Below are 13,968 nucleotides of genomic sequence, written 5' to 3'. Positions count from 1 at the left end.
TGCGCAAACTATAAATGCACAATTAACAACTCGCTGCAACAAAGCGCCTACCCTGTGCCTATTGCACAGCACCTACTACATTCGCTAGGGCCAGGAAATTTTTTGCTAAATTAGATATGGCACAGGGATACCAGCAGTTGTCTGTAGATGGCGCTACAGTGGAGGCTCAAACCATCGTGATGCACAGGGGTGCATTCAAATGCCGCTGCCTGCAATTCAGAGTTAGTATCGCCCCTGGACTGTTCCAAAGCGTCATGGAACGGCTTTTGCAGGGGATACCAGGAGTCGTCCCCTATTTTGATGCCATTTTGGTATTGGCTGCAAACGAGGAGCAACTTTTAAAAAGAGTCAGGGCTGTTTTGATCAGAATTTGCGAAAAAGGCCTCTGGCTCAAAAAAGAAAAATGCAAAATTAATGTGCCCAGGGTAGAATTTCTGGGATACATGATTGATGGTTCTGGGATCCACCCGAAATCTCAAAAAGTAAAAGCTATCCAGGAAGCCCCCACACCTCGCAATCAGGCCGAGCTGCAGGCATTCCTCGGGCTCCTTAACTTCTACAGCGCCTTTCTCAAACAGAAAGCAACCCTCACTAAGCCCTTGCATCGCCTCCTGTCAAAGAACGCCAAAGGGTCCTGGGGCCGAGCCGAGGCCGCCACATTTGCCACGGTAAAACGCCTGCTAACTGCTGACTCCCTGCTGGTCCAGTACAGCCAGACCCTGCCGCTGGGGTTAACGTGCAACGCATCTCCCTTTGGCGTCAGCGCTGTCCTCAGTCACCACATGCCCAATGGCACGAAAGCCCCTATTGATTTCTACTCACGAATCTTGTCTCCCGCTGAAAGGAACTATAGCCAAATGGACCAAGAGGCTCTGGCTGCTGTAGTGGGAGTCAAGAGGTTCCATGAGTACCTTTACAGCCGCAACTTCGAACTTGTGACAGATCACAAACCGTTGCTGGGGCTACTGGCTGGGGACCGACCTATCCTGGTTTTCTTATCTCCGTGCATGACCAAGTGGACTGTTTTCCTGGCTGCTTACTCCTACAAACTGATTCACCGCCCTGGTTCCACGTTGGGACATGCCGATGCTTTAAGCCGCTGTCCCCTACCCGAACTGCTGGCCAACCCCACTCCCGAGACACCGGTCCTACTTATTGACTGCCTGGACTCTAGACTTGTCTCGCCCAATGACATTGCCCGTTTTTCTGCTAAAGACTCTACCATTAAGCAGATTCTGAACTGGGTGTGGAGGGGGTGGCCCAAGGGGCCTGTTGGGGCCGAATTTAAAATGTTTTTTACTAAACGAGATGAGTTGTCTGTAATCAAGGGCTGTTTACTGTGGGGTGACCTGGTGGTTGTTCCAAGCAAACTGCAAAAGGCAGTATTGGAGGCATTACATGTGGGGCATCCTGGCATCATCAGGATGAAATCCTTGGCTAGGAGTTACGTCTGGTGGCCTAACAGAGACAGGGAGATAGAAGAGTGGGTGGCTACCTGCACTCCGTGTCAGGAATCCAGACCAGCTCCCCCTGAGGCGCCCGCTAAGGAGTGGGAGCACCCTCAAGCACCCTGGTCTAGGGTGCACATTGACTTTGCAGGCCCTGTTCATGGCCAAACGTTCCTCATAGTTGTGGACACATATTTGAAATGGCTAGAGGTAGCCCTGATGACCTCTACCACGGCAGAAGCGGTCATCAAGGTGCTACAGAGACTTTTCTCCACACACGGCCTGCCCGACATCTTGGTCTTAGACAATGGGGCCCCAATTCATGGCCATGCAATTCGAGACCTACTTAGCTAGCCAGGAAATTCGGCATGCTCTGGTCGCGCCATTCCATCCGGCTTCCAATGGTCAGGCGGAGAGAATGGTGCGATCTGCTAAAGAGGCTCTCGCCAGAATGGGCCCGGGTGATTGGCAAACACAGGTTGATCAGTATCTACTAATCCAACATAATACGCCAAGTGCCACCACCGGGAGAAGCCCCTCCGAGCTTCTCATGGGTCGCCGTCTAAGGTCCCACTTAGACCGGCTACACCCAAACTACTCTGCCACATTGCCCCCAGACTCCACAAGCAAGATTCAGAACTTTAGCATAGGGGATTCAGTATACGCCCACAACTATGCCGGGGGGACTCTGTGGATTCCTGCTATGGTGATAGGCATCACCGGGCCTCGCTCGTATCTATTGGAACTAGAGGATGGTAGAAATTGGAGGAGGCATATTGACCAACTCCGTGGTCGCCTCTCCCACTCCAATCTTAGGGCACCAGATGAAATTCCGAAACAAAGCAACCAGGGCCCTACCCAAAAGGAGCAAATATTCACTCCCTCCACAGCCGTCTCAAACCCGCTAGGTCTGGAAAACTTATCTTAGTTTGTTGCAGGCCCACAGCGAGCTCCGAGTGATCAAAGCCAGGGAACTCCAGCCGCGGCCTGGGATAAGTTCCAGCAGGTTCCACAGAACGGAGCTGGAGAGCAGACAGGTCCATCCAACCTCCCTGAAGAACCGGTTCCGAATGAACTGTGCAGGTCTGGTAGAGCGAAACAAAGACCCGCCTACCTCAAAGACTATGTGACCAATAGGAACATCCCAACCAAGAGGGGAGGGGTGTTATTAACACTAGCTACCATGGTTTCCACTCTGGTCCTTTGTTCCGGCAGGAACAGAGGTTTAATCTGATTGGCTGAGAGGTCTGGCAGCTCCCTATAAAAGGAGAGCTGTCAGATCGAACTGCTGCTGGATTGTACATACTTGTTCCTCTATAATAAGGAGCTGTTGTTGTGTTAAGCCTGTGTCTGCCTTCTCATTGCCCTGTCTAACAAGTTCAGTGTGCAATTTTTTGCACATGCGCACTCGCTTCACTCACACTTGTGTGCGCATTTACACCTAAAAAGGTCTGCGCATGTGCAGAACATTAGAAAATGGGAAAAATACATTTTGCAATACAGATTGTTCTGTGCATGTGCAGAACTAAAAATAAAGATGGTGCTGCTGACAATAGAACAGGTTCATGGGCGTGGGCGGCGAAGTTACTACCTACTCAGCCGAACAAGTTGGAACCGGTAGGAACCCACCTCTGATTGGAAGGGGATGCTTGTGCCCTAATCTAGCCAAGCGCTTTCCTTCTGCTTGGCTATTTTTGGCTTCAAAGGTTCTGCTGGTGTCTACCTTCTTTTTGGATACTGCTGGGTGTTGGGCTTCCCAGAATTTCCTCTACCTTCTGAAGGTTTGTGTGCTCCCTTTATCAACCTACATGGCTGCACCTGAAAAAGCCAGATGTAGTTCATTTAGATCAAGTGGTGACTCAATTTACTATCGCTATGAGTTATGACCGTAATTTGAGACACAGTTGTGGCTGTAAGTCAAGGATTTATTCCTGGCCATTCCTTTCATATTTCTACGATTTTCTTACACTGGTCTGTGTGTCACTGTGAGCAGGATTTGTATAGTTTCAGGACTTTAGGAGAGGGAAAGAGTGTTGCTTCCACCTCCTTAGAGACATTGTGCAAATGGGTTTTCAAATGGGGATTATCACTAGACAAACAGAGCAGAGAGAAAGGGCATTTGTTTACAGTACTTATTTTATATGACCATCCATTTCAAACATATGACTCTGGACAGCTAGCAGTACTGCACTTAAAACAAGTTAAAAATACTATTAAACTTTTTTTAAAAAAATCACACAGTCCAGAGGGGGAGGCAATACAGCCATTATATGGATTCAACCACATATCCAGGATCCAGGCTCAATAACAAAACCAAGTTTCCAAGGACACACAAAAGACCAGCAAGGTCAGGCAAGACTGGTATCTGGGGGAATGATGTTTCTGAAGGTGGATATCAAGATAGAAAAGGCTCCCCTCCTAGGTCCTGCCCCAGAACACCCCCCAATGGGCAGGGCCCAGAAAATGTCTCTCCTCCCAGATCTAGCAGGGACAGGGAGATATGACTAGGGAGAGAGGGCTTTGATCCTGAAAACACATACATGCACATAAGACATCCTCAATTTACTTCATAGATATGTCCATGAAGCTGAGATAATATGGAAGTGATTATTAGCTCCCAAGCTCCAAATGGTTCTGAAAGAAACAATCAGTGCCTTGAATTGAAACCAGAAACATACTGGCAACCAATGCAGCAGAGCAGAGGTATCACACATGTGTCAAGTGACAGGCACCTATATCCTTTACTGATGAGGCTTGCTAAAACACAAACATAAAACTGAATAAGCAATAAAATGTATAGTTAGACTACAGGCACCACGTTAGTGGAGTCAAAAGGTAGATAAAGTTGAACTCAGCTTGGCTGCCTAAGAAGGACATTCCAGACCAAGAGGCTGCAACTTTCCCGCATTCTCACATAACTCTTCTCCCAGTCTTGGGTCACTGACCCTTCTCCAAGCAAACTTTATGTTCGATTTTGAAATGGTTGAGTGGCAACAAAAAAGATGCTTATCTATTTACTATATATTGGGAAACCCATAAAATCAGTAAATAGTCTACATTCCTTTTTAAGACTCCAAAGGTCTTAAACGTTATTCATCAACCTTTCAAGTCTCACTTAAGTTCCTTTAACATACATTTTTTTGTGATGTTCCAAGGATCTTTTGGATGACAGTTTTGTTGCCATATTTTGCATTTGCGGTAATTTCTGAGTTACTCTTAAGGGCAGACTCATGCAAGGAACATTATTGTTCTTCTAATTAGAGGTTGTCAAATCATGGATTGTTATGGCCTTGGCATCCCTCCTCAGAAGAGCCACAACTACTAACCAGGCTCAGCTAGATTATTAGGTCCATAATACTACCTGGGGCCTGAATACCAGAGATGAATATTCTCCTTCATGGGGAGACACTTATATCAGAACCCAAAATCCACTCAATTCCGAGATCTATGAGTTAATCCATAGTTCCGTTATCTTAATAAGGTCCATGAAGCCAATATACTGTAACCTTTTCAAGTATCTTGCAGTGTGGATGTACAATAGGACTGTAATTCTCAAATCTGTTCTTGCCCAGGGATGCTCTCATTTGCTCTTGCAAAGGATTAATGCTATAAAATGCTTTTAGAAGAGCCAAATAAAATCACACACACACACACACACACACACACATAACTCACACACTATAAGAGCTATCGATAAAAGTTCTGATCCTGAAAACACATACATGCACATAAGAAATCCTCAATTTACTTCATAGATATGTCCATGAAGCTGAGATAATATGGAAGTGATTTCTCATCACTTTGTAATCTGTTATTGACTACCATCGTCAAAATATTTTTGCATTTTATCTGAACTGGTGAAATTTGCAATGGGATGCAAATACTTGCCAGCATCTATTTGAATAAGTGAGCAGTTGAGTAACTTTGCACAAACTTAGGATTCACGAGCTTGACAGTTATTAACTGGATGCAGACAATTTGGCTGTAACTGCAGAAAATAATCAGAGAACTTGGTGATATCCAAGCTTTCATCAGTATCTACACAAATCAAAATCGTGCAGTTCAAAGACTGTGACACTACTTTGCACCATGCAATTATTCCTTGCATCATGTGAAATGTATATTTTCCCATTCGGTTACACAATATATATTATGACCTACAGTTTTCATTTTCTATGTACGTCTGTATAAAACTGGACCTTTATTTAAAAAATGTGTAGACTAGATTATTGCCCAATCCTGAGGGCCACAGAGAATGGACTTTATAATACTTGAAACATGTTTTTTTGTAATACTGTTGCACTGGCTAACTAATGTGTGTTTTCTTCTATTTTAAATTTGCTTTTTCGAATGTATTACTAATAATTTCCCATAAACTTTAACCTTCAAGAAAAAGCCTCTCTTCTAGAAACCAGGACTGGCAGGAGAGCATTCAATACATTGTAGATAACAGTTTCATTTTCAGCTGTTCTCAATTCTCCATGAACAAAGCAAATATTCAAACTCAACCTTGGGCAGCACTGAGAATGTCTCTTATACATACTCATTTTGATGTTTTGCCTTTGCAAACATTTCTTTTACTTTTATGCAGAATACAATGTTCTTTTCTATGACTATGCTCACATATTATTGCAGGGCTGTCAAACTCCCGGCCCATGGGCTGGATGCATCACGCGCTGGCCACGCCCAGTGTAACGAAGGGTGAAAAAGTCCCGATATGTCACGTGACCCCACAGTGATGATGTGGGTTAGACACTCTTGTATTATTGGATGCTTTAATTCTTATGATGTAAGAATTAGGTACACCCTCTATGCTTATTATGGGATGTTACATATCTTCAATAAATCAGGATCACGTGATGAAATATAAGGAAATTCTGATGTGTACTTGTGGTTTTCTCTATAAAAATAGTTTATTGCATATCTGCAGGCACACTTGGTTTGGACTTGGATCCCAAATGTGCATTTTTGCTTCTCGGCAGAAATAAAGTATTAGATCCTAGTTTCCTCTACTCAGCATGATATTATTGTCCAATTGTGCCAGATAAAATGAGCCCAAGTTTTAGCCAATGACTGAATAAGATCAGCCTTCCTTAAATATTGGAGTGCTCTACAGGAATAAAAAATAAAAATTGAGGAAGCACTGTAGTTCATTTAGCGACTGTTCAAACTTTCAGTGGCACTGAAAAAAATGACTTACGACAGCCTTTCTAGCATCCTTATGATTTTGTGATCAAAATTCAGATGCTTGGCAATTGATTCATACTTACAACCCAAGGTCAACTTTTGCAATCTTTTGCAAGCAAAATCAATGGGGGAGCCAAATTTGCTTAACCGCATTACTAAATTATCAACCGAAACGATCCACTTAACAATTGTGGTACGAAAGGTTGTAAATGGGGCAAAACTCACTTAACAAATGTCTCACTTAACAACAAAAAATTGGGCTCAATTGTGGTCATACGTTGAGGACTACCTCTACTTTCAGAGACTATATAAGGTAACAGAAAAAGAAAAGAGAATTGCAACTGTTATGTTTTTTAACATTGTAATTAAAATTTCTAAAGAAAACTCTTAGATGCCAAAGAAGAACATCAAATTTCATCCTTGCTTGGGTGTAAATTGAGTTTTTAAAATTGCGGTAATTAACTAATTAGGAAAATTAATCTAGTAATATATTTCATTTTAGTTTATGTTGTCAAGAAGCATGGTTTTTAAATAACTGAATTAATACAATATGTATCATAAGTGTAGAAATGATTGTCAATTACTCTATTATTTTATAAACAGATCTAATAATGGAGATAGTAGATAAGTTCCTATTTAACTACAAAGGATTTAATTTCATACGAAACCAGACCACACCTGAAAATATCGATTCACTAGAAAGTTTTGAAATCCAAGAAGATGATGTATTTCTAATCACCTATCCTAAATCTGGTAAGTTCAAGGATATCTCCCGAGGAACACTTAATCTTTTATCCAGTGCTGTTAGTTAATACAGTATTTTGGTTGCTGAAACTGTGCTATGCTATAATCAGGTGTTAAAGTTTGGCATTTTATTAGAAGCTGGAAATGTAAATAAAATCTGCTGATAAATCTGCTGTTGGAAGAAATGTCCATCTGGGTTCAGTTCCAAGTGGGGAGAAAGACACTGGAAACATGGTGGTTGATTGGAAAGATGGTCAATGTAATCTTCCCAGGTGCCATTTGGTGAGATGGGTAGAGGACTAATCCTATCATATCCTGAGGGCTATGTCTTAATCCCATTCTGGAGCTGCGGGGGCGAGCAGGGAGCTGCAGGAAGCTGCTTTGTCTTTAGTGTTGCAGATGGCTCAGGCCTTAATGGCCCATTGACAAAGGCTGAGTTTCTTCCTCCCCTTTTAAGGAAAATATTCTGCTCTTTTAATATTTCCTAAAATATTTCACATTCCTATGAGAAGAGTGGGTGCTAACTTTCTACACTGCATTATCAGCATTTTATTTTTCTTTACAGAGCTAATTTCCTCTCATACATGCATCGACTATTTTAGAAGAAACTGTTGCTTTTATGTTCTCTGAAACATTTACTATTCTTCCAGATAAGAAAGGTTTCTCTATGTAACATTCTCCAAATAATAATGGCCCTTGGTGAATTAATTTAATTATTTCTTATTTACAGGCACAATATGGACTCAGAACATTCTGAGCTTGATTTTTCATGAAGGTCATCGAGATGGAACTGAAAATATTACCCTGATTGACAGGGCACCATGGCTAGAATATAATGTTTTCCAGGTAGATTTATCTAGTCTCCCATCACCTCGTGTCATTTGTTCCCATCTACCCTACTACTTGGTACCCAAAGGATTACGAAATAAAAGAGCAAAGGTAAGACCTATTATGCTACATTATACAAAGGAATGGGGAACTGTTGGTCTCCTACTTTCTTAGCTGTGTATCTGAATATTGTATTAGCAAATGGGCAAAGACAAAGAAACAGATGCCATTTTGATCCACAGTGTTTGGTGGATGATAACAAAATTTGAAGTGTGAGAATAAAAAATACCTCAAACAAAACAGGTGTTAGAAATGGAGAGAGAGAGAGAGAGAGAGGGAGGGAGGGAGGGAGGGAGGGATTGAGGGAGGGAGGGAGGGAGAGGGAGAGGGAGAGGGGGAGATCCAAGTTCACCCACCCGGTTCTCATGGCTAAGGTGGGACTTAAACTCACAGTGTCTTGCTTTTTACCCTTGTGCACTAAACCAAACTGGCTCTCGTCTCTTTAGCCACCAAATCTCTTCAGAGAAGACTGCTACTCTCAGTCACTCATGCCCTAGTCACCTCCTTGATGAACGACTGTAACAGCTTTAATATGGAGCTGCTATTTCCAATGGTCCTTAAAGATGATGAGATGCTTCAGCTGGTGCAAAATTAGCATCATGGGATTTTGTGTTTTCTCCAAGAACTGCATAGATTATACTTCCGCTTTGCAAACTGCATTGGCTACCAGTTTGCTTCCTGGTCCATTTCAAGGGGTAAATTATGACCTTTAAAGCCCTTCGTGAGTTGGGAACAGGTTATTTGAAGGATCTCCCCTCCCCTATCCACCCTATCAAGTCCAGCTGGAGAAGTATGGAGGTCCTGTCAACTAGGGAATTTTGTTGGGTAGGTTCTAGGTAGAAAATATTTTCTGCTATGGCCCCTGCCCTATGGAAGGAACATCATTCTCCCCAAGGTGAGGCTAGCCACAGTCCTGTTGGCCTTCTGGGAAGTTCTCAAAACATTGTTTTACCGATGAGCTTCAAGATCCCATGATAGAAGGGTGCCTATTACAGGACTGTATGAGAGTTAATTGAATGCTGGCGGTCCATCTTTTTTCTTGTTTTTGTTTCATTTTTTTGATGTAGATATTATTTTTCTGCTACAGATTATTTATGTGTTTAGAAATCCAAAGGATGTCTTGGTTTCTATGTATCATTTTCACAAAGTTTCAGTCACATTAGAAACTCCAAAAGACTTTGATACATTCTTGGAGAGGTTTTTGGCTGGCAAAGGTAAGAGGTTCTTGATTATGATGATGCTTGTCATTTGTTTGTCTTGGACAAGAAAGTATGAATATATTTCAATCCACTTCCCATATGGAGCAAAGAATCCACTCTCTCCCCGAAAATAAGAGAAGAATCATGATTTACTCATGCGGTCATTTGTATGAATCCTAGGCAAACATGAATGTATGGAGAAGAACACAGGAATCCTAGGACAACTCATGATGTAAAAGTGACAGGGAAAGGCAAGAGAAGGCAAGAAATACTGGGATTCATTTAATGTTGAGAAAAATGGAGATAGTTATTTGGGGGTTTAAAATCAGGATGTGATTGTGTTGGGAATGGATGGACAAAATCTAAAATTAACAAAAATCAATATTCATTTGAAAGCTTGAGAGTAATTCCATTTTTTTTAAAAAAATGCACTATCTAAAGAACCAAATATTCTCTAAAAGTGTAATCCCATAAGAAGCATTTAAGGGTAACAGAAGGGAGCTAACAGGAATAGGAGGAGGAAGTTGTGTTGAATATGTTTGCCAAATTGTGCTATTTGTAAACATAATAAAGGTGGAATACAAATCAATAAAAATAAATAAATCTGCAGAAGTATTAAAAAAATGGTCCAGATTGCTCCAAAGATCCAAATAAGGAAACGCAAAAGCAAACAAAACAAAATAGGGATCTCTTGAAAGAACTCCTCCACACCCGTTAACAAGTCAAGAGTGTGCAACCATATTTGTTATAGCTCCCATTCCATGTCTCTCCACTATACACCCAGTGTTATTAGAGTAACCCAGAGGTGGATTGCTACCGGTTTGCACTGGTTTGGGCAAACCAGTAGTGGAAATTGGGACTGGATCGCTGAAATGGTAGGGACAGCAAGCTTCCCATGCCCCCGAACCGGTTCTCCGCTCACCACTGCAATTGCTGGCTTGGTTTTTAATCATTTTTTCATGTTCTGCACATGCACAGAACAATTAACACTCAATTGTGCATGTGCATGCAGCTCACACAAAGCAAACCACCAGCAATGCTGGCAGCAACCCATCCCTGGGGTAGCCCCCTCAATCATGCTTTGATCTGAAGGCCTCCAGGCTATTTTTATCCCACCACTGTTCATAAGGATCGCATCCTACCACACACGTCCCTGCGACCTATCCGCTCACACAGGGAGGGGCTCCTCCTGGTGCCGTCTGCTAGGCAATGCCAGCGGGCGACACCTAGGAGTAGATCCTTCTCTGTGATGGGCCCAACCCTCTGGAATGACCTCCCCCCAGACATTCGAACTACCACCGACCTCCGTTCCTTCCGGCAAAAGTTAAAGACTCACCTATTTCAATCAGCTGGCCTGGCACTTTCTTAATTTTACCTCCCAGGGATTTATTTTATTTTAGGGTTTGGGGTTTTAATTGTGATGTTTTTAGGATTAGAATTATTTATTTCTTAGTACAGCCTATCTCCCCCTTCAAATGTATCTTAAATGTAGCTTAAATGTATTTAATTATTATGACTGGTTTTATTGTATTGACTGTACACCGCCCCGAGTCCCTTTTTGGGAGAGGGGCGGTCTAAAAATCTAATAAATAAATAAATAAATAAATAAGGATAAATTCAAGCGTTAAGAATATATCCTTAAGACAGTCTGCCAGCTGAAATGCTGCAAATGAACTGAATCAGGTGACATTAACACTGCTCTCATGTTTATGCTAAATTCATTTATCTCCTATCAGTGGGCCATAGTTTGTGGCTAGACCATATAGAAGGCTGGTGCACTCATAAGGATGATTTCAATATTCTCTTCCTTTCTTACGAAGAAATGAAAAGGGTAAGTTGTATCCATGTCATGTAGTGCAATATGACTATTAAGCTTTATAAATTGGATGTTCAGAATAATTGATTGCAGAAGGAAGTTATAGAGGTGATTACAGAACGACTCTTGGTTATTTCTGTGAAATCCTGGAGGACTGGTGAGGATTTTGAAGAAAAAGTAAGTGCCCCTTTTCAATAAGAAGGAGGAGGATTCAGAAAATTAGACTTTTGTCACTTTGACATCAGATTAATAAACAGTGTATTTATAAATACTTAGACATGGTAGAAATGACAGGAGTCAGCTTATATTTCTTGCAGACAGGTTAGGTAAAATTAAGTTGATCTTATTTTTTGTTAGAGTTACTGACTTAGTAGATAAGGGGAATCCAGTAAGCAAAATGGGTTTTTAATTCAGCAAAAGTTTGGCTCATTTAATAGTCTCCTGTTTTGACTCAAAAGAAATTGATTCAACTCAACTGCACCCATCATTTTCAAGAGAGGCCAAGGCATTGATTTAACCTGACTTGACAACTGGCCAGTCTCTAATAAAATTGCTAAGAATGTAAAAATCTGAATCTTAGAAAAATTGTGTCATATAGATATATTGAGAAAAATGTTACTCAACAGTTTGCCTCTTGAAAACCTTTAGCAGCAATCCCAAGGGAGTGTTTTTGTGTCTAATCCATTGATAATGCTTGCCATGTCAATGTACAGTGTTCATTTAAAAAATACAAATCATTTAATCTCAGTATTTTTCTCAGTAAGAAAAGAAACGAAGGTTGGGGGAGTGAGAGACAGCATGTGAGATTTGTGTAAGAAAGTGATATTCTTTAGAATTCCCAAAATATGTTCACAAACTTTTCTCTCTTTTCTCCATTATTGTGAATGAACTAATGTAAAGCTGTATCAAATCTGAGAAGTTCAGTATTGAAAATATGCAACTTCCTAGGAAAAGAACTAAGTGAAAAGGAGGTGGATGATGTGGCAGATAAAGCTACATTTGATAACATGAAAATGGATTCTAGAGCAAACTACAAATTCATGCCATCCGATCATCTAGATTTCAGCAAAGGGGACTTTCTTCGCAAAGGTAAATCAGTAGTAATTCATATTCCCGAGGCTATGCTTGTGGGACATGTCAGTCTTCATCTGAGACCAGGATTACTGCCTTCATGTGAAAGGCGGTTTTTAAGTTGTATAGACATATACTAACATCCTCTCTTTCTACTGTCTCTCCATCATTTTGCATAAGTCTGATTGCCAGCATGTATCTGAGGCAGCTTTAAATCTTTCTTAGCTACACCAATCTTAAAGTATTGCTCTCTTTTTCACCCTGACAAATTTTTGGCATGGATATAATTTGACTGTTTCTATGACCCTTAGGGAGTGGGATCGTTCTAGTTCACACTGGCCACTTTTGGTGATGGAGACATAGCCTCTTCACTTTCTACCCTGGGCACTGTCCTCTAGTCTTAGAACTGCCTTCTTAAACTTATGTGGACATAGACAATGCTCAAAGGACCTCACCACTGCCCAAATAAATTCTTTTTTGCAAACCATTTTGTTTCCTTCCCAAAAACTATAAATACAGATTTCTAAGAACTGTTTGATGGACAAGGAGGTGGCTAAGCAATCATCTGGTAATGGAGAAATGGGCAATGTCCCAAGTTAAATTATGTTTTGCAAACCATTAAACTGTTGACATTTTTAACCACTGCTTACCAGGCACTGTTGGGGACTGGAAGAACCTCATGACTGTTGCCCAGAGTGAAAGGTTTGACCGTGTATTTAAGGAGAGGATGGAAAAGCTGCCCTTCAAGTTCTGCTGGGATATTCAGGAGGATCCATGAGCCTATTTCCAGCTCACTGGAGGAAAATAATGTGTGATATACATATCTTCATCTGAATCAGAGATGACATTCCAAGAATGGTCTTTATGTAACCTTGTAATGTTTAATTTTCAACTCTTTAAAGATCACAGAAGACAGAAACATTAATTTCTGTGCTTTTGTGAAGTATAATAGAACCTGCAGAAAGCTGTTAATGGATGCCTCTCTGAAATTCTTATTGTCATTTTTATTTTGATTCCACAAATGAAGCCAAATGCACAAAATTTTGATATTTGATGTCCAGCTATTTCCTACAAACACTTATCATTTTACACTTAACAACTGCAGTGATTCACTTAACAATTTTGGAAAAGAAAAGTCTTAAAAGTCACTATTTACTAATCCAACATATTACTCCTTGTCACGATGTTAAAAGGTTTGCTAGGTCTGAACTGCCTAAACTGACATTCAAGAGTTAAACTAAGAAAGCTTTATTGCGCAGGTCATAAAACAAAAAAAGGTTCTTATCTGAAAGTGATTTATTGCGCACGCGTTACACATTCCAAATTCCTCTCTTCTTTGTTCGGCAGCCAACTTTGGCTGAGGAGCTTTCATTATCAAAATGTAACCTTTAGTTATTTCTGTACCATTTATTTTTTTTATTTTATTATTAAAGTTTGTTTATTAATTAGAATATTTTCTTAAAGACTATTTCTTTTCTAAATATCTCAAAAGATATGCGGAAGGGAATCAGCCACGGTCCATCGATCTCCAACAGGGTGTTTTTTCCCCTGACACTCCTAGCGTCACCACCGGGAGAAGCCCCGCCGAGCTTCTAATGGGTCACCGTCTAAGGTC

General features: G+C 41.1%; 1 pseudogene across 1 annotated transcript; it reads left to right on the top strand.

Annotated features, from left to right (window-relative positions):
• The first annotated feature begins 7,204 nt into the window (after positions 1 to 7,204).
• Positions 7,205 to 13,491, top strand: LOC309388068 (amine sulfotransferase-like; annotated as a pseudogene). The gene is made up of 6 exons (XR_014176849.1): positions 7,205 to 7,388; positions 8,110 to 8,318; positions 9,355 to 9,481; positions 11,203 to 11,297; positions 12,191 to 12,371; positions 13,007 to 13,491. The product of XR_014176849.1 is annotated as an amine sulfotransferase-like (transcript).
• The last annotated feature ends 477 nt before the right edge of the window (positions 13,492 to 13,968 follow it).

This window comes from Natrix helvetica (assembly GCF_964273705.1).
Source record: "Natrix helvetica genome assembly, chromosome: 2".
Lineage (NCBI taxonomy): Eukaryota > Metazoa > Chordata > Lepidosauria > Squamata > Natricidae > Natrix > Natrix helvetica.
Note: the sequence above shows the minus strand (reverse complement) of the source record. Positions and strands in the feature narration are given on the sequence as shown.